Raw genomic sequence first — 19,734 nt, 5'->3', positions numbered from 1 at the left:
GTGAGATATACACCTCATTCACACCAACAGAAATAAGTGAGAATTTTTGGGCTGGGAGCACTTTTCTTATACTGATTTAGCACCTGGTGATCACAAGCAAGGCAAAGATTCATTCTTACCCCACCAACCTGGGTGCATCTAGGAATTCTGCCTCTTTCTTTCCATGGTTGGGACCACTTTCAGCACAAAGTTCTGTTACATTCAACCAGTTAGATTTTAAAAGTTTCAACCCAAGAAGAGTTTGCCAGAAACATGTACATAGATGGATGTAGGAACACAAGGATGGACTAGAAACTTTTATAAAGTAAAAGTATTTCTAAACAGTTGCAATTTGTTGATTTCTAAGCATTTCCCGTGGAGACTGAAGAGGTGCTTTGAAATTCTGCATGTATGGTTACTCTACAGCACATATGACCTTTTACTTTGCCTTCTTTCCCAGTTGCTTAGGAAGTAGCTAAACTGTGAACCCTGGGATGACTGTGAATAACTTTCAGCTTTCATAGCTGGATGTAAGACTTAGAAATGAACCCTGCACAATAGGAAGCAAATAGCAATTCAGTATTCCTCTATCTTTATTTTATTTTTTTTTTCAAAATCCCATGTGTTTGTCGGTTTGTTTGCAAGCCTGGACCTAGAAATCCTATTTGAGGTTTGGCCTTTTCAATCCTCCACACAGAAAGCAGAGGCAGCTGTGACAGGGATGAGAGCCAGTTTTCCATCTCTGGAGAAATCAGGTGCTAACATAAATGCAGCCATGTATTAATCTCCAGAGCACCTGGGGCCTCAGTGTTTGGTTTATTTTAGTTTCATCAGTTAGGTATTTAAATAAATACTCTGACTGATGGGATGCAGTGCCCTGGGCCCAAATACTGTACAAACTCTGGACTTGTGTAGGAGGTGCAGGGGCAGATAGGCTCAGCAGAGACAGGCAAGGATCCTGGAAGCCAGTAAGGGACCTGTTATGACATATACAAAATGTATTAATTCCTAGGAATTATCCCTCCTCTTTCTTTCCCAGGTGACTCCCTGTGTGAGTCTGAGTGGGCAAAAGAGTCTGGAAGCAATTCTGGTTCCTTGTAGCTAAAACTAATGCTGCTGTGAGACATCCATCCTCCATCACCATTGGATTTTCAAGACAGGTTATGAACAGTTGCTCCCCTTACATGGTGATGACCACTTTGGGGGGGAATTTTAGAGAGTGCTCCAAGTCAGTTTAATTCAGGTCACAGTTTTAAGATTAATTCAGTACAACTTCTTATTGGAAAAAATAAACTTCCAAACCAACCCAACACCCTGGATAAAAAATAACATTTGCACCCCCAGACCACAGGAAATTGAAGGCTGGGGGAGGAAAGAGTGTCATCAGGCTGTTGGGCCATGTCAGGGAGCTCACTCAGTTTGCTGGGTGTCACAAGTGTAGCTTCCCCAGCCTCCAGCAACAGAGCTGAAAGGCAAGTCAGCTCCCTGCACAACAACACTCCCCTGCCAAAGGATTTTTCTTTCCCCAGGAAGCATATTCCTTCTGCCTCTCAAGAAAAAGCCATGCTGTATCCTCAGAGTGTTCTTGACCTTTTGACAAAAAGCAAAGAGATAAATCTTGGAGCATGGGCTTGCTGTGCTGCATCAGGGACTAAACAAACAAAGAGTCTCAGGGGAGGCAGCAACGTCCAGAGCAATCCATGCAACAGAGCCTTCCCCAGCCACTTTGTATTTGCAGCCCACTGTCTGCCCAGGTTATAAAACAGTGGGTAGTTCTTTCTTCCTTGGATTTTTAGAGAGCTTTGGCTCTAATTCCTTGCTGTGAGCCTAGCACTGTAAGTATCTTGGTGAAAGCTGGGTCTACAAACTGCTCCCTCCACAGTGTAAGACACTTCATTAACTGCAAGGGAAAGACAGGAATAGTACAGGAGAGATGAGGGGCAGGTCTGCACTTTAGTGATGGGATTGCAATTAGCAGCTTCAGCTGTCTGTAGGAAGAGAACTTGGCAAGTTGGGATGTTTTCAGGGCTGGGCATTAGGATGAAAAAAAAACAAGAGTGAGAGAGGGAAAAAAAAAAGGAAGAAAAGGGAGAAGTCCAGGTCGCAAGTATAATAGCAGAGAACATAAAGCCAGCATTTTCCATCTCGTTGTTATACAAGTCTTGCCTGTGCCTGACAGACAGTCTGTGCTGCTCCACAACAGAAGTGACCCATATGACTTCTTTATTGTTTAAACAAAGGAAGGTGCCAATTAAAATATTTTGAGTTTATTTCAGCACTTTGCACTCTGGGAGCCTCATTGATTGGAAGGGAAGTCTGCTCTGCTGTGAAGCAATGCACTCCTTTCATGTACATCCTACTTGTCCAGCTTTTGTTAGGAAATGTGTCAAATCACAGATATCAGATGTATAGCAGAGACTCAATAGATCATCTAATCCTATCCCTCCACCCCAGAGGCTGTTCCAGGATGATGTTTTTCTACATGGTTCATAAAATCCTTCTGCAAGAGTTATCATACTTGCCTCAGCTTCCTAGTTCTTAATTCTCCTGATATCTAATTTAAATCTTCATTGCTGAAGTTTACACCCACTGTTTTTGCTCTAGTGAGCTCAAGGGGATGTTACAGCACAGAGTTGGGCAGCTGTTGGGTGAACAGTCTCATTTTCAAAGCAGAGCTAGTTCTAGAGTCAAAGCAAGAGGGTTTCTCTCCCTGGATGACTTATTTGAATACCATTATCAAATCTTCTCCCCATCTTCTAAGCAGTTTGGTGTCCACTGTTTGAATATTCTTCATAGGTCACCATTTGTTAGTTTGTGTTTCCTGGTCTTTTCTGTGTTTTTAGTCACAGTTGTGTATCTGAGGGACATTGTCAGAGACATGTGTGTGCACCCATAGACAGATAATTTTGATATGCAGATGAAGAAAACCAGAAGTCTTTCCTTGGCAAAATGATTCAGTAAAGTGAAATTAATTCTGCAAGCTGGGAGTAGCAAACTGAGTTGTGCAATGTGAAATGCAATGAAACATTAAGGGCAAAATGCTATCCAGCTATTACAAGCAGCTGTATCTTGTCGTATGACAGATGTAGCATGGTTATTGATAAGGCAACAGAGGCTGTTCTTGGCTTTAACCATTTCAGCAGGCCTGGTGAATCTAAAAGTCTCTTAGGTCTCCTTTCAGTGCACATTGGCCTACTTGTCTGGTTGGCATTGCTGTGACTTTGACCACCAGTGTGATTTTAACCTGCTATCTCACCTAAATCTTCAGCATCCCTGTGCTTGCTGATATTGTGACTTTGAGGAAATAGACTGTGAGCAGGAAGGAGCTAGAACTTTTTGCAGGATCACTGACAGGTTGCACATTGGATCCTGGCTGTGAGAAACAGGGATCACTTTACATGTTGACTGACGTGGTTGTTCAGATATCTTGATGGACAGGAGAAGTGGCCCATAGTAATCTGTCTGAACATAGCTCTGAAAATTCAAGACAAAGAAGCAAGGAAATCAAACTGCAGTGCTAGTTTATTTATCCAGGAGTCACCTTATCTTTAAGAGCTTTGTGACCCCAGCTGGCCCACAATGCAACTACTTCTAAAAGATAACATCATTTTAACATTTGCATGTTCATAATGTGGAGGAAATCCAGATATAGATCAGGCTCCATTATGTCAAGTGCTGGAGAAACACAGAGAAGGGAATTCAGTGACTACAGACTAAGCATACAAAAAGGATAATAGAATGATATGAATGAATTTAATACAATGAAAATACAGATCTTGCAAAGCAGTAAAAGCTACTTAATGTTTACATAGTTTTGGGGAGCTTCTATGGCACAGGATTGTTGTAAGAAGGACTCAAGGAAGGAAGATAAAGCAGCTGCCATAAATTTGGCAAATTCTAGTAGCTGCTCTATAAGGATTGTATTTGTCACAGATAAAACAGATTTTAAACAAGTTCAGACACATGTACAATTACAAGGCCAATGGTGTGTGTGGGCTGGTATAGTCATGTCTTATTGGATAGGTATTTTTACTTTTATTTTACTTGTTATGTTATTAGAAAGTGATCAGGACAATGATATTATATCTGTAGCTAGTTCTGTGTCTCCTAGAGCATATAGAACATTCCTGAAATGGGAACTAAGAAAATAAAGTTGATTAGCAGTTGGCTTGAATCACTGCAGGGGGGCTCACATGCTGTCATTAGAATATGCTTAGACCCCTGCAAACCAAAAGAAGTTGAAAAATTGCTAGTGTAGAATGAATAAGCAGGGAAGAGTTGAACTTCTTGTTTTCATTTTCCCCAGCAGATGTTTGGTTGTTGAGGCACCAGAGCAGCGGGTGCTGGAAGAGGCGTTTATGGATGACCTGCTGTCCCGTGTTGGTGCTCTGGGGGTGCCACCAAGCTGTGCTGGAGGCACAGCAGCTGGTGTGTCACCATGGGGTGCTTGGGGTAATGGCTCTCATTTGCTGGACTGGTGGGAGTCACCATGGTCTTCTGCTCAGCTGCCACCTGGTCTCTGCCACACGCCATGGAGATTGATATAAATCAAACCTTTCCTGCATTTGGGAAAACAAATGGATGTTTTCAAGTACAAGCAAGGAAGTGTCAGAGATGCAGCCCTGACAGGCTGGCAGTGAGCTGGGGGGTTGTGCTGCTTGAGCTGAATGCTGAAGGAAGTCACGAACACACAAGAACATCTCTGGGAGCATTGGAATAGTAATAAAAAGGTTAGAGCAAGACAAAGGAGATATCTCTTATTGTTTATGTGAGCTTTGGGCTGAACTACCAGCTAGGGATGAGATGTTCTCTGCCTCTGAAAATATGCAGGCTACACATCACTAAAGAAAGTAGCTTCTAGTGAGCAACCACTTGCAGGCTTCCAGGAGATATGAGACCTTTAAGCTCCTATTATGAGTCTCATTTTGAATTAGTGAACCTTGACAAGCAGGTGGTTCAAAAGGTATCCTTCATTCTTTTTGCTGATGGTCTAGATTTGCTTCTTGTTCATTAAACATAGCCTCAGTGTGTGTCTCCATGCTTAAGGTTAGTCTTTTCAAGTTGGTCTCAGGGGTGAGAGAACAGAAAACCAAGAGAATATTGGATGTTCAAGCCCCTTGGCAAATTCAGGACATATATGGGTTCTTGTGCCTGGTACTAAGCAGGACGTCCAGGACCTTTATCTTTGAATGAAAAATTAAAGTGAAATGGAAGAGTTCTCTATGGAGTGCATTTTCCAGGACTCTCATTTTTCTGTGTGGTTTCTGCTGCCTGAAAACAAAATGCTAAGATTGCCTCATCCCATCCCTGGCAAGAGCTTAGTCAGAACAGCCAGTGACTCTGTTATGGAAATTTCTACAAACACTAACAAGAGGGACAGGTACAGATGGTTCAACAGCAATCAGATCTACATTCATTTTTGTACACTCAGTAAAAAAAAAGGCAAAAAAAACCAAAACCAAAACAAAACAAACAACAAAAAAAAAAAACCAAACCAAAACAAGACAACAAATAAAGAAGAAAAATGTAATTTTTGTTTTCATAAATCTGGATTATTAAAGTTCCTCAGTGTGAATCACTCATGAAGCATTAATTTTTATGCCAGTCAAGGAAAATTAAGTGGCCTAATCACAGTACATGTTCACCACTTCAGGAACTGCAAAGCTTTTCCCATGTTTGGTTGGAGTCTATTCCATTTGGCTGGATTTTTTTGACACTGCTTTGCCTGTGTGTGCAATTAAAATATTTTTTTTTTTTATTAACCAGTTTTTGCATTGCACTCAGCGGCCCCGTCACACAACTAAATGACCCGTTTAACAAGCATGATAAAATCCTCATTAGGGCCTATTATAGGATTTAGTGGAATCTTCCTGCTACACTACAGCACAAGCCTAATCTAATTAACTCTGCCACTTAATTCTCTCCCTCCCTCTTCTTGCTGTTTATTGGGCTTTTTGTGGAAAACAGATCCAAGGAACACAATTAACGTAATTTATCCTGGAAAATCCCCAAACATTAGCAAGCTACAAATGTAATTGGAAAAGGCCTCACAGAGTTCATGCATACTAGGCAATTACTCCAAAACTACAACACTGCATATTATCATGTTACTTCTTATTATACTTCCCCAAGATGAGCAAGGAGGTAATTCTAACAAGTGCATTCAAAGCTATAATTAAGGGTTATCTTTGGGCTTGAACAACTTTCATGTTTAATTGAGGAAAAATATGTGCCTTCAGGAATGAGGCATATTGCTAGGATGTGCAAAATGTAAAGGAACTGAACGTTATGTTCTTGAGCTCCTTGGTATAAATGGCTCTGCTCTTCAGAATTGAAGATGTGGACAGTTGTTGGGACTCCTAGTTGGATACCTGTAAGGTGAGGCTGTTGTTTGGATGAGAAACTTCTGACACTTCTGTGTTAAAATAGGTGTAAAGGTGACTGGTATGGATTCAAGATGCAAGTGGGAGAGTGAGCAAGAGATGAGTGATGGTGTAGAAAAATACAGGTCTTGTCTAACTCTAAAATAACTATTTTAGTCTAACTTCTAGTGCTTGTATGTTAGTAAAAATGAGAAAGAAGCCAAATTAACTCCTCTTACAGGGACAAAAGGAGACAGACACAAAGGGTTGCCCAAGTAATGCATTACTTAGAGGGGGTTGATTTTATAGATATTTGCAAATACACCATCTGTGGACCTTGACTTCCTTGTCTTGGAAATTAGCCAAATCCCTTGGCTAAACTGAGCAGCAGTCAAGTGTGAAGCATAGGATGAAGCAGAATTTAGTCCACATCTCCCATCTTTCTCTGAAATGATGGAGAGGAATTTTTTAGCCTTGTATGGATTTGGTCTCTTTTGAAGTTTTCAAATCAGGGCAAGCAGCCTTTTGGACAATGTGCTTTCATGCCACTCTGAGTACTAGATGGAATTATCTCATTTGCATTATGCAGGGAGTTGGACAAGATGACATGACATTCCCTTGGGATTTTCAGTACTACATGGTATTAATCTTTCTTATTAGCTTGGGCCTTAATTTTTGGAAGCTTGACTCCCAGGGAAGTTCAAAACTGATTTCCTTGAATGTAGAAATCTTTGGAAAAATTAGGCATAATTGCTGCTGTTCCTTCTAGAAACTATACTTTATGTCTATCTTCTCTAGTACAGCTTTGTCTAAGAGCAAGAATTCATAAGGATGCACCCTGAGGATAATCAGACACTGAAACTCTAGTGGAAAGGATCAGAAGCTAAGGCTGAGCTATACAAGAGCCTCCTTACCCAGGAGTAAGGGAGTTATTGTGTCTGAGCCAAATTCTTTAATGAATCAATGCATTTTGAATAATAATAATTATCCATGTGGTGAAGAAAGCCCTTAATTAGTTTGCAATGATCTGAGAGGCATGGTGTGCCCACACACAGCTGCTCTGGCATGTGTGGATCAAATAAACAAGAATGTCTCAAGCATTTTTTTTTATTTTTGGGGGGACCTGGTGTCTAAAGAATGGGATTAGCTGCTGGCAAGATGCACTGCATATTGCCTGGTTTTGTGGAATCTCTGCTGGTATGGAAAAGGATGCTCCTATCAGTTCTTACAAACTGTCTCAGGACAGTGAGTGAGATTTGCCAGTACAGAAGAGGGCACTGAGGGCAGGTCCCAGGCACGTCCCTGCTGCCTGGGGTTCAGCTCTGTCCTCCTCACTGATCCTCCTCCTGAGCATGGAGACTCAGTTTGCCCTGCCTTGCTGTTTTGTAGGCATGCACCAGAGTCAGAACAGGCATTTTGGGGCTAAATAAAGACACAGCTTATGTGCTCAGTAGTAGGTAGGACTAGGTGACCTCCAGAGGTCCCATCCCAGCAACATTTTTGTGATCCTCTATATTTTTTTGCTAAGTAGGCTCCATAACAATAAGATTGATGTGTCAATTTATTATTCTTGGAATGGGTTTAAAGATATTGAAAGAAAAAATGCTTTGATATTTAAAACAGTTAATGCACTCCATAAAAGCAGGGTTTTTTTTTTTTTACTTCCAGCTTTGTTTTTCAGGTTAAGTAAACTGGTATGAATTCACATTACATTGAGGTCACTGAAAATACAGTTGTGGTAAGCCAATAGAATATGATAACCTGAGTGCTTTTGTGAATTCATAATTGCTGTATTTACCTAATATTTACCTACTTAATAATTAAGTTAATTAGGCTTTTAAAAGATAAAAATAATAGCTACCTTGAGTGGTTTCTTAGGGTGATGTTGTAGGAGCTGCTGTTCATCTTATTTCTACTGTACTAGGTCTGGAAATAAGAGAAAACATCCTGTCATTAGTACTAAGGTTGATTTCAGCAATAAAGGAAACTGGCTCATATTTTGTTTATTTGTTTTTTTTCCCTGTGCAAACACAATTCCCTGTGATAACTTAGTCTGAGATTACTAAATAAACAGCTTCATAAAGAAAAGGAATTGGAAACTTCCTTCAACGATGAAATGGATCTGCATTCACAGTCACCCTGGGTTGGAGCATCAATGAGGAAAAACATGCCAAAGGATGTGTAAGTACTAAACTATGGCAGCTTCATGCTCTGCAATGTGGTGCTGTTCTTTACCAGTAAGCAGGTGTGCTCACAATGTGATCATACCCTGGCTCATGCCAGGCCAAAAAATGTCCCAGTAATTCTTTCTGGAGTCATCACTGAATTGAGGAAAGAAGTTTATTGTAGGTATGACTGTAGAAAAGAGTCCAAAACAACACCATATCCACAGCTGGGCTCAGCAGGGGTGGGCTTTGCTGGCTCTCTGAAGTGCTTTGCCTGCTTGGTAATTAAAACTTGGGTTTTGTGTTGGAGGGATGTATGTCCAAGGCAGCGTGATTTGAGTGCTCGAGCAGGGATCTTCTTGGCAATGAATCAAACTGCCATACCAAAACAGCAAGGAAAATATAGAAGCTGTAAGTAAAATAGGCCATCATTCTTGTCCCCCATTCACTGAGAAAAAATTTTCTGGCCAGCCCAAGCAAACCCCCCACACTGCAAGTATTGCGGTAGGCACCGCATGTGTGTGTGAGCAGCCTGATCTTCCTGCTCTGGTGGAAGGTGTCCCTGCAAAATCATCTTTAAGTTCCCTTCTGACCCAACCATTCTATGAGTCTATTAATACCTGCAATTGATGGATGTCTCTTTGAAAGGGGGTTGTCTCTGGGCTTTCTGGGATTTCATTTGAAGTCAGCTTTAGACTGTTCCAGAGCAATTGGTACAGGAAGCCACTGGAACAACTACAAAGAAATGAACGAGGCAGCAAGCTCACTGACAGCTGGTATCAATGGCCATCAACCTCTAGGTAAGCACAGGCTCAAAGCCCTGGAGAGAGCTGATGCTTCCTTCTCAGGCAGAATCTCATCTCTCCCTCCAAACTCCTCTTTGTGCTGGGAACATGGAAGAATTCAGGTTTCAAATACAAGTGGATCATGAGGAATTACTGGAAACCAGTTTGGCATTTGCTGGTAGACACAGCAGCGTGATGCAATCAGCCTTTGCTGGGAGCATCACATCAGGCAGCTGTGCTGGAGTGGAAGCTTTGGCTCCAGCTGGGCTGGCCTGTGGTTTGTGGCTCTAGATGAGTCAGCTTGGAGAAGTTTGCCATTAACATGGGCACAGGGAAATGCTGTCCACGCTGGGAATAACAGCTTGGAAGACTGAGCAGATGGAAACACCTGGAACTAATGTTGTCAGAGCATGTGTGCTCTAAGGGGGTAATTTCCAGATTGTTTTATGTCTTTTAATCTTCTGGTCTGTTTCTTAATTCAGAAGGTCAAAACCCCTTGCTGTAACAATCTGATATTTTGTGTTTGATCGACCAGATTGCTTCACTGTACTGACTCTTGTCATCATCAACATCTTGACTAGAAAAGCTGTCCAGTCTTGATTCCAGGTCTCCCAGTGATAGAAAATCATCACAAGTGCAGGCAGTCATAGCTCTTAGTTACCAGAACTGTTATGTGTTTCATTCTTGTTATCCCACTGCAGTCTCTATTTGTGGGATTCTTTTTGTACCAACCTACTGACTTGAAGAGTGTGTAACTCAAGTATTATTCCCTGGATAATTACTGAAAGGAAGACTGTAGCTTGTACCTTGGCCATCTCAGCTCTGAAGGGTGACAGCTTGTCTCTCAGGTGAGAGGACTGAAGGAGGGCAATTTAAGTGTATGAATGAAATCAAGGGAGACATGTGAAACAAATCTACTGAGTCATGTTTGCCCCTGAAAGGCAGGGGCCAATGGTCAGGTCTTAATTTTCACAAAAGCATGGACAGCTGTCTGATGAAAATGGGTTGTGATTTGTTGTTGTAACTGGAGGGTAAATAAGTGAGCTCTTGTTAATACACACCAATTTCTGCCATGTTGACTCAGCCTAGTCTGTAGTTTCTGTGGGGGTACCTGACACTCAGCAGACTTTAAAGACTACACTATTTTGGAGGACTTTGTGGGTATGTTTGAGGGAAGGCAGCTTTCTGTGAAGGCATTCAAGGTAAGCCATTTCCCTCTAAAGAAAATGAGGACTGGTCTCTGGTCTCATTTGCTGAAGAGCACAGAGCTTTCTTGGCCCTGCAAACTCAACGTGACAAGAAATTCCTCCATTGTGGAATATCTTTCTCCTTTTTCCGTTTCATTTTACGGAAAGAAAGCAGAAATAATAAGAAGTTCCATTTTAACTCATCACCCCAACCTTGGTCTGACTAATACTTTTGATTTAAGCCCTTAGAGTGTTTCAGTTTTTGTGATAGTTTTTTGCTTTGCTGTTTACCAGAATTATAGTGGGGAATGGCTCATATTCTCCATACGGTAAAGGAGGGAATGAGCAAGGTTTTGTTCCCACTGGCAGACTGTGGAACACACAGTAATTTGAAGTTCTGTCTCCCAAAGCAAGAGTAGACTCAGGCACTAGAAAAAATGGTCAGTCAATTTTTCTGCTCAAAAATTAGCTTTTAAAAAATAAATGTGCAGTTTTCTGGGGAAAAATAGTTTTTGATAAAAATGTGAGTACCATGAAGACTGATTTTTTATAAGTCAGCAATATATCTATGGTACCTCCAGGCTGCTGTAGTTCAAGCCTTGTTTTCTCCTAAGATAAATGAGTTCAACTACACTTCCTGTGATGCCAAATGGTGGAATGGTAAGAGCTCTTGAAAACTTGCAATGAAATGCTCAACTTGCTTTTTCATGAGTTTAGTGTCTATAACTCAGTTTCCCTAGCTGTTGAAGTAGGTGAAGCCACTATACCACTGGGGTACTCCTTCAGACATGCCTAGCTAAATGTAAGAATGCCTTACATTCCATTTCTGAGCTAAAAAAACAGCTGAAAAATGCTATTTCCTTGCCAGTACCACAGTTGGGAAGTGTGACCAGGCCAAGAGAAGGCACCTTTAATGGTTTTAAATAGGTTTCCTTGAGTACCAGTAATGCTGTGACAGCAAGAACTTGCTCCAGGCATTTGCTTTTTCTCAGCATGGGGGACAAGAGCCTCCAGAGCTGGAAAGTTGCTCTGTGCATAGCCTGTCCCTTACTGGGCTTTTTATTGTGTGGGACAGGGCAGGAGTGTGCTGAGCCTGTGGTTCCCTGCTGGATGCGGCTCAGCGTGATCCTTCTGGTTGAGAGAGTGCCACCCAAGAGACTTCCTCTTTCAGAGGCCAGAATTGTGTCTACTCCATCTCTTCCACACTTCAGAATGTGACTTTCCTGCCCTTCATTTCACTGCTCTACTTGACTGCTGCTTTACTTAGCTGGTGCTCAGGGTCAGCCTTTCCCAGGATTCGGCCTGGGCTGCAAATGCTAGCCAGTTGACATGGACACACACATCAGGAAAATGTCACTCACCTCTCCCTCTGCAGCCCTGCAATATAGATGTATCCTTAGTGAACTTGCAAATCAAATTGAATTTCTTTCTCCTGCTCAAGTAATAAGGAGATTTTGTTGTTAACTGACAGGTGCCACTTTGAATTTCAGTGGTGAAGCTCGAAATGGTTTGTATGTAGGTCAAGCATGGATTACTCCATTTGCAAAAGTGATTTGGAAGAATCTCTTCTCAGAAAGCTTTTCTGCATTTTGAGGTATATGTAGACATTGCCATAAGCTAAAATGAATCAAACTGCTGCCAGAAATAGAGTGAATGAGGTGTCTAGTCCCTGTTTTGTAATTGCAAACAATTTTTAGATTAAAAAGAAGGAAGAGGCCTAAATGTCTCCCTGCTGCTTATGTTCTTCTTCAATCCCTGTAAAACTTCTGCACAGTGGGCCTCTGTGAATTTTAATTCCCTCAGAAAAAAATGAGCAGCAGCTTTTTAATCTACCCATGCATAAGAGAAACATATGTAAGACAGAAATTATTTTGGTGGAGGAGTATCTTTTACTGAGTGCTTTTACAAGGACAGCTCCTGGATTGAGAAGATGATGGGGGAAGTGGAAATTGTTATTTCACTTCACATAAAGTAAGAATTTGTTAATAAAAAAAGCATTTTCAAAATCATCCAGGAGATTCAGGAGTTTGAGTCTTACCAATCTCCTGTTGGGTATAGGTGCTGGAGCTGAACTTTTGGCATTTTTGAGGGTCTGAGCATAGATGGTGAATAACATGAAAGGATGTAAGGGGCTTTTTATGCATGAAAGCTTTCCTCATTTTTTTAGCTTTATGAGTTGGTCTAGTAATTAATTACATTGAGTTATTCTTCCTGAAAACTGCATTTGCTGAGGTACAGCATAACATGACTAAAATTTGCAACTATTTGTGGTATTCACTATGTTCTAGTTCCTTGTCCTTGGACATTGTACCAGGAAGTACAGATGAGTACTGGGATAGATAACATTAAAAGACAGTAAAATTCTGGATGTGAAAATATTTAAGGATGAATGGGACAAACCTCTCATAGGAGATGAACTGTGTCTATTCTGTCCACTCAGTTAAGGGGATGGAGCAAGCCCTATCAGGCTCCTTATGGCCATGAATTTTTGGGATTCTGCCTGAATTTCTAGGATCCTAGCTGAATGCCCTTGAGTTAAGTTGTGTAATATCTGCCTTGTGAATTCTACTTTTCCCTTCACTTGCTGTGGGAAAGAGTAGCATGAGAAGAGGCATGCTCCTTATGAGCTTCACCTTGCTTTTTATTGCTTCAATCATCCCATGTCCCTTTTGGGGAAATAGGACTGAAAACACATACCTGGAACTCTCCAAAAAACTTTGAAATTATTCTTGGTCTTGTGGGACTCTGAGATGATTCTTGTTTCTTGCAGAGGTGAGATTTACAGCAGAGAAATGATTGTGGCAGTGGAAAGGCTGAGACCTTTCTTACCTGCTGAGCATCTCTTCTTTCCACTGTTCAAGGCTTTTTGTGCTTAGTGTCTTCAGGAGCAGCTGAAAGAAAGGCAATAAAACTTTGTGGGATGTGTGAAATGTGGGATTTGTAAAGTTAAGTCTGTGTGGGAGAAACACAGTTTTAAAATATCAGGTTTGATTTTCTGAGTGCATGAGATATCAGGGTCCCAGGCATCATCAATATGTCCAGATGGAGATACTGGGATCCAGCTGTCATTTCACTCTCATGTTAATACTAAGCAACTTTTCAATAAGCCATTTTGGATCCAACTTCAAAGTATGGAGACAAAAATTAAAAATCAAATAATGAAAGAAAAATATTAACTCTATATGTATGAAGCTGTTTACCCTTACTTATGCTTGTTTGTTGCTCTTAGCAAAAATGCTTTTCAGTTGTTAAATTCATAGCTCATAGTGTCAGGCAAATATTAAATTTGAGTGGATCAGTGTTGTCACCCACTTAGACTTCCCATACTCCAGAATCAAAGCATTATGGCCACTTTGCCTGTTTTAAATTCCAGATGTGAAATATGCAACGCAATTGATTGGAAAAACTCTTCTACCCATTGCAGAGCTATAATTTCACTCCTAATTTATCAACTGACAATAGACAAAAATGCTTATTTTAAATTTGAGGAGCCCTGTCTTGTAACAAATTAGTCTGAAGATTTGGGTTTTACTTATTAAAGCAGTGAAGGGAAGTTAACCTCAGAGAGGCAGTGAACCTTTGCAAAACCAAATTGTGTGAACAAGCAGTTGCCCAAATTGTAAGAGGCCTCTGATAAAACTTCATTAAATAAGAAAGGTTTTTTTATGTCTGTGAGTATGAAAAGAAACTTGAAACTCATGAGTTTTGATTCAACCAAAATGTATTAGGCTGCAGGCCAATGTCTTCTTCCAGTATTTGATGTCATTGAGCAGAACAGAGGAAAGGGTATAATTAAAAAGGAATCAGGACAATTAAAATGAAGAAAAAGCTCTCTCTGCTCACAGAGGCAGTGGCAAAAGCAGAGCATTAGGTTATTTTGGAGGGTGGTTTTGGATTGTCAAAGTGAGATTAACTCTTCTGAAAGCCTTGCTCTGATTTCTAGTTTTTAGGTGTTTTTCTCATTTCTTCCAATCTTTCTTTGCAGATGATATGGAAATGGTTTTTTTGAAGCATCTATTATTCCATATCATCCACAAAAACAACTTCATGCATTTTACAAAAGAAATCACTTCCATAGCTTCCATTTTGCACAAGGAAAAATGTGTGAAAATTGACTTCAGAAAGGAGTGAAGGCAAATTTTGCAGGCCCAATAAAAATACAGAAATCCTCAAGAAGTTCCACAGTGCTTAGTTAGAGGCATTTATTCTCACTGGATCCCAGTGTGGTGTTGGTTCTGTGAATGAAGAATCTTGCCCCTAAAAAAAGTGCTGCCTTGGCAGTGTGATGAAACAGGCTGAAACCTGGTGGTGACAGCCCAGAACTGGACTGAAGGGGCACTTGAGTTACCATGTGCTCTGTTCAATCCCATCTTCTTTGGTGCATTATACATTGTTCGGGTCAATTTTATGAAGCTTAGAAATAGTCTCACAACAAAGCTTAGGAAATCAGAGGGTTTTTTTCAGTGGATTGATTGATAGACACATGGATTTTAAAGATCATTAGAGCATACTTTCCAGCATCCTCTTCAACTCAGGCTGCAGAATTTTTCTTGGTTTTTCCTCAAACATGCTGAAATAGATCAAAGCGCTTTTCTTTCTCATCACAAACCTAGAGCACTAAAACAAGATGGAGAATTTACCATTTAAATCTTATGTCAAATAGAACATTTTTTCCTGTGAGATGTGAAAAACTGTTGAAGTCCTAGACAGGAAAAAACCCGGACATCTCGGAGAATAAAAAAATTTCTGAAGGTATTTTACTACTGGGTAGGAAGATCTTCCCACCAACAGAGATGTGGAAATGCCCACATGTAGTTATGTGGGCAATATGTATGTATTCACTTGAGAAAAAGGAAATTATGTTTTTGGAATTAGCTGCACATGTCAATGTCCAGATATGCAGATGACGGAGATATATGGAAAGCAAAGAATATTATGAGATAAACCAGAACACATTTTCAGAAGAAGCAATAGCAGAGGTGGACTACACAGAAAGAATGGCAAATAACTCAGAGGAGTAGACTTGCCTAGCTTTTGCCTAGAAACTATATTAGGGGAAAAAAAGAAATCCAGTGTATCAAGTTTTTGTAACCCTGACTTAAGGATATGAAGAGATGGAGGAATCATGACTTCCTTTGATATTTTTAGTGCTTTAACAGCCATAAACACAGCTTAAAATGTTCCCTTACATCTGTTTCGAATTTGCTTATCTCTGAGTTAATTTTACTTTCTCAACTGATGCAAAAATCACACCAATTCCACTCCATTCCAAGCTTGAGCCAACCAAAATGAGTCATGAGTCAGTGTCAGACAAACCATGACCAAATCATTGCTCACACATTTCCTGTCATGGCCTGTCTACCTCAAGACCCAGAGAAAGAGAGGGACAAGTATCCTGAAGGGAGAATTCACATTGGAGGCAACCAGTGACATTGAGCCTTTATGCAATGCTGTGTCAGAGTCAGAACAGTAGAAAGAAATATAAGTGAGTTACAGAGGACTTAAAATACATATTTGGGAAAAAAAATCCCAATGCAGAAAGAATTGTTGCCTTTCAGATAGTGTAGACTGTTTCAGGAGAGCAAACTTTCATAGGGTGTGTCATAACCATTGGTTGATATGAGAAGAAGCACAGCAGCCACTGCTGAGACTATAAGCAAACCAAGCCATAAAAATTAAGCTGGTAGAAGAAGTTGTGGAAGCTGCAAAGTGGTCTCCAAGCCTGCAAGACAGAGCAATGGAGTGGCAGAGCGTGGGGAGTGCTGGGGCTGAGAGAACGTTGACACAAGCAATCTGTGCTGTAGGTCAGGGAAATAGAGGGCAAAACTTGTTGTACTGATAAATCCAAGGAAAGAAATTGAGAGGATGATTCACAGAGCTCATATACAGATATGAGATGTACTTTTGGGCTGTGTAGAAAAGGAGAAAGTGGTATGATTCACACAGTTTTGGAGAGTTGCCTTCACCTGCCTTGACGTAAAAAGTTTTGGAATGGGGCTGAGAACTCTGGAAACAAGTGGGAAAGTCTTCAGTTTGGAAGGTCTGAGATTATGCCAGTACTTCTGACTTTGCTTTTACCAAGCATCCCCTGCTGAGCAAATTCTAGCCTGGATCTTTAAAGTGTAACAGTCATATAATTCCTGCTGCTCCTGATGAAGATACTCTGCTGTCTGTTCTGAAGGAAGCTCACTATCTCTGTCCTGTGGTTTCCAGCAGCATTTAGATTAATTGTTTGGTGCTGAGCTCTGCAATGGACCAGAAGGTACAGACAGAGCCTGCAGCAATTGCACTTCAGTACCTTTCCTCACTGATATGTGTACTTTCATTAAATGTCTAAAGTTAGGAAAAGCTGGCTCTTTATAAACCATCTGGAGAACAGTCATTCTTTCTTTGGAAATATTTTTCCTTTTTATAATGCATGACTTTTTCCAGGAAGTTTCCTGTCTGTGAATTGTCTCATAACACTTCTGAGTGTTTGCCAAGGAGTGGCTTGCCTTGAGACATTTTTACCTGCTTGTTTGTTCTTTCAGGACAGCTCCTATTAAATTAAACCATATATTCATTCATACAGACAACATCCCAGTAACCGGGTCAATACACACTAGTCATAAATTATTACAGAATGGGTCCAAATCCATCACTCAGGCATCCATTGATTATCTATACAGCTAGTCTCAGTAAGTGAGCACTTTGTATGCAAGGTCACTGTAGAATCCAGCTATTTTTAAAAGGCCGTTAATAGCAACACGGAAGCAGGCTTTGATTGAACTGGAAGTGTAATTTTCAATTAAGAGCCTTCACTCGGCCTTCCTCCCATTAGGGTCTAATTAGATTTCAGGAAGACACGAGGTTTCAGCCGTGCAGCCCCTCCATTAGCTGACACCATATGCTTTGCGGTTTCCTTTGTGAAGTCCCGACTAATTTTCCAACGTTAATTTTAACTCTAGCTGAGATGCTTCACCAGGGACCTGATTAATGGACTAGCTGTAACTAGCCCATCCCTGCTTCTTCTGCCATCAGTTATGCAGTAATGAGGTTAGTGAACATCAGACTGATAAGTTTTTTTCTCTACTACTCTGGGAAATGCCCATATTTCATTTGGATTCTGTAAGGAAAGGAGCGGTCCCACCAGTTTGTCACCTGGATTAGCTCGCTAGGTTACAGACCCTCTCCTAGCCGACTCCTTCCTGCATCACTTTGTCTCTCTGTGATACCTATAGTATCTACACAAACCACGGATCTGTAAATACACCTTGGACAGTAATTTTAAATTAAATTTTTATTCTTCCTTTTCCATCCTTTTACAAATGCTTTGCTTGATCCAAAGATTGATGATTTAGTAGAGTACCTCTAGTGTGAAGCCACAAACTTCACCTATTCTGATATTCTTTCAATGAAACAAAATCGTCTGGGGCTGTGGTTGCTAATACAAATAGAACAGGATTTTGTCAGTACTCCCAAAAAATGCTGATTTTTTTAGGTTTACCATAGTAAAGAAAGGTTTATCATAGTAACAAAATGGACATGTGAGGTTGAAGAAGCATTAGCTGGAGATCCATCTCATGTTGGTGACAGGAGCTCCAAGAGATTCATTGGAAAGGTTTTTGCAACACAGACAGTGTAAATCTATTTTGAATGAGGACCAATTTTTGTTGGGCACACATCAGATATCACAAATTAGATACTTGGATGATGGTCTTTTTTTACAGCTGTCAAACTGTGGAATTTGCACTGCTGTTAAAGCAGCTCTATTTCATAGGCATTCAAGTGTGCCACGGTATGGAAAAAGGGTGTGACATAGGCAGATGGGTGATGGGAGACACCCACCAAACAGGTAATCCTTGACAGATTTTGCAAGCAGTAGAACATATGTGACACATTTCTTGCAGCTCTACTTGCTGTTTGTATTTCAGCCCAAATTGCACTAGCTCCTCAGCATAAACCTGAATGATCTGCAGTAAATAAAAGACCAAGTTAGCTAACTTTTGACTTAGAAATAATCAAATCCATCACTGAAGTATAGTATAGTATAGTATAGTATAGTATAGTATAGTATAGTATAGTATAGTATAGTATAGTGATTTTCAGTCTGTGAGGATCTTGCCTGTAATCCACATGGAGAAGAGCTGCAGTAGGGCTCAGCTGGGGAGGTGCTATTGTGATTCCACAGCTTGTGCTCTTGGGAAGGACCATAAGATCACCCAGGCTGTGCATCAAGTCTATCTTTATGATATTCAGATCCTGAACTGCTCCCTCAGACACACCTGGGAGATAAACACAGACCTTCTGTATTTAGGAAATTCCTCCAAGTCTCCTTCTTATTTCTCTGTGTGGTTTAGGCTGCCAGACTTTTTTTAAAAACAAGACACCACAGTAATATCTTATTGACTAGGTTTTATAGGAAAAGAAAGAGTTGTAATAACTTTTTATTGACATTGTTCTTCCAGAGAGACATAGAAATAAATCACCAGCCTGCAGGAGTCAGAATTCTCTCATTCTTTCTGGGACTGCAATTCATGGGTTTCACAGCAGGAATTATCCAACATGGAATCATAAAATATTCTGAATTGAAAGGGACCCACAAGGATCATCTGGCTATTTGCTGTCAAAAAACTCCCTCACCAAATGAGCTGAAATGAGCCCAAAGGATAGAAAGGTGCTGGGTTTGTCACTGACAATAGGACAGACCAGTGGTGCTTGAGAGCTGAGGCTCTCTCAGTGGCAACCAAGAACTTAAGAAAGGATTAAGCAATGAGCTATCCCACACAGGGAATCCAACTACTGCCGCGCTCCCGCCCCGGTTCCCTTTGTCTCAGCCCCGGCTAGCTCTCATCCTGGGGCGAGGGCGGGCGATGGAGGCACCCTCCGCCGCTCCCAGCTGGGGTTTGGAGAGTGCCTTTGTGGGTTCCGGGCAGCGCTAGCAAGCCTCGCGGTGGTAAATGAAGAGTGGATCCTGTTGGGGGCTAAGTCCGAGTTTATTGTAGCCCAACGGGGCCAAATATCCTAGAACGGTGCCAGCCAACAGGAACAAGCACAAGGTGCTTGCACTGGCTTATAAACTGTAAGGGAGGGGTGTCTAACGACCAATGGGATAGGGATAGGGGGTGGCTCCGGGATGGGGGGATATGGTGGGGTCCAATGGGGGAAGGATATGGGGGGAGCCCCAGGTCCTCGCCCAATCACCCGGTGCCCTGAGTAGAAGCTTCTGGATGGATGGGAAGGGGCACCGAGTGATAGACAAGGCACCCGGGGGGGG

The 19,734-nt window shown here is 41.1% G+C and overlaps 1 long non-coding RNA gene across 1 annotated transcript in view; it reads left to right on the top strand.

The window, feature by feature from the left end:
• LOC146766889 (uncharacterized) overlaps positions 1–19,274 on the top strand; it is a 50,478-nt gene extending 31,204 nt beyond the window's left edge. Inside the window, exons 2-3 of the long non-coding RNA XR_014956504.1 lie at positions 8,394–10,493; positions 11,554–19,274. This is a non-coding gene — a long non-coding RNA (uncharacterized LOC146766889). The remainder of the gene's footprint in view (positions 1–8,393; positions 10,494–11,553) is intronic.
• Positions 19,275–19,734: the final 460 nt, after the last annotated feature.

This window comes from Lonchura striata, chromosome 7, assembly GCF_050655825.1.
Source record: "Lonchura striata isolate lonStrDom1 chromosome 7, ASM5065582v1, whole genome shotgun sequence".
NCBI lineage: Eukaryota > Metazoa > Chordata > Aves > Passeriformes > Estrildidae > Lonchura > Lonchura striata.
The sequence above is the reverse complement of the archived record's forward strand: the minus strand, read 5'-3'. Positions and strand labels throughout refer to the sequence as shown.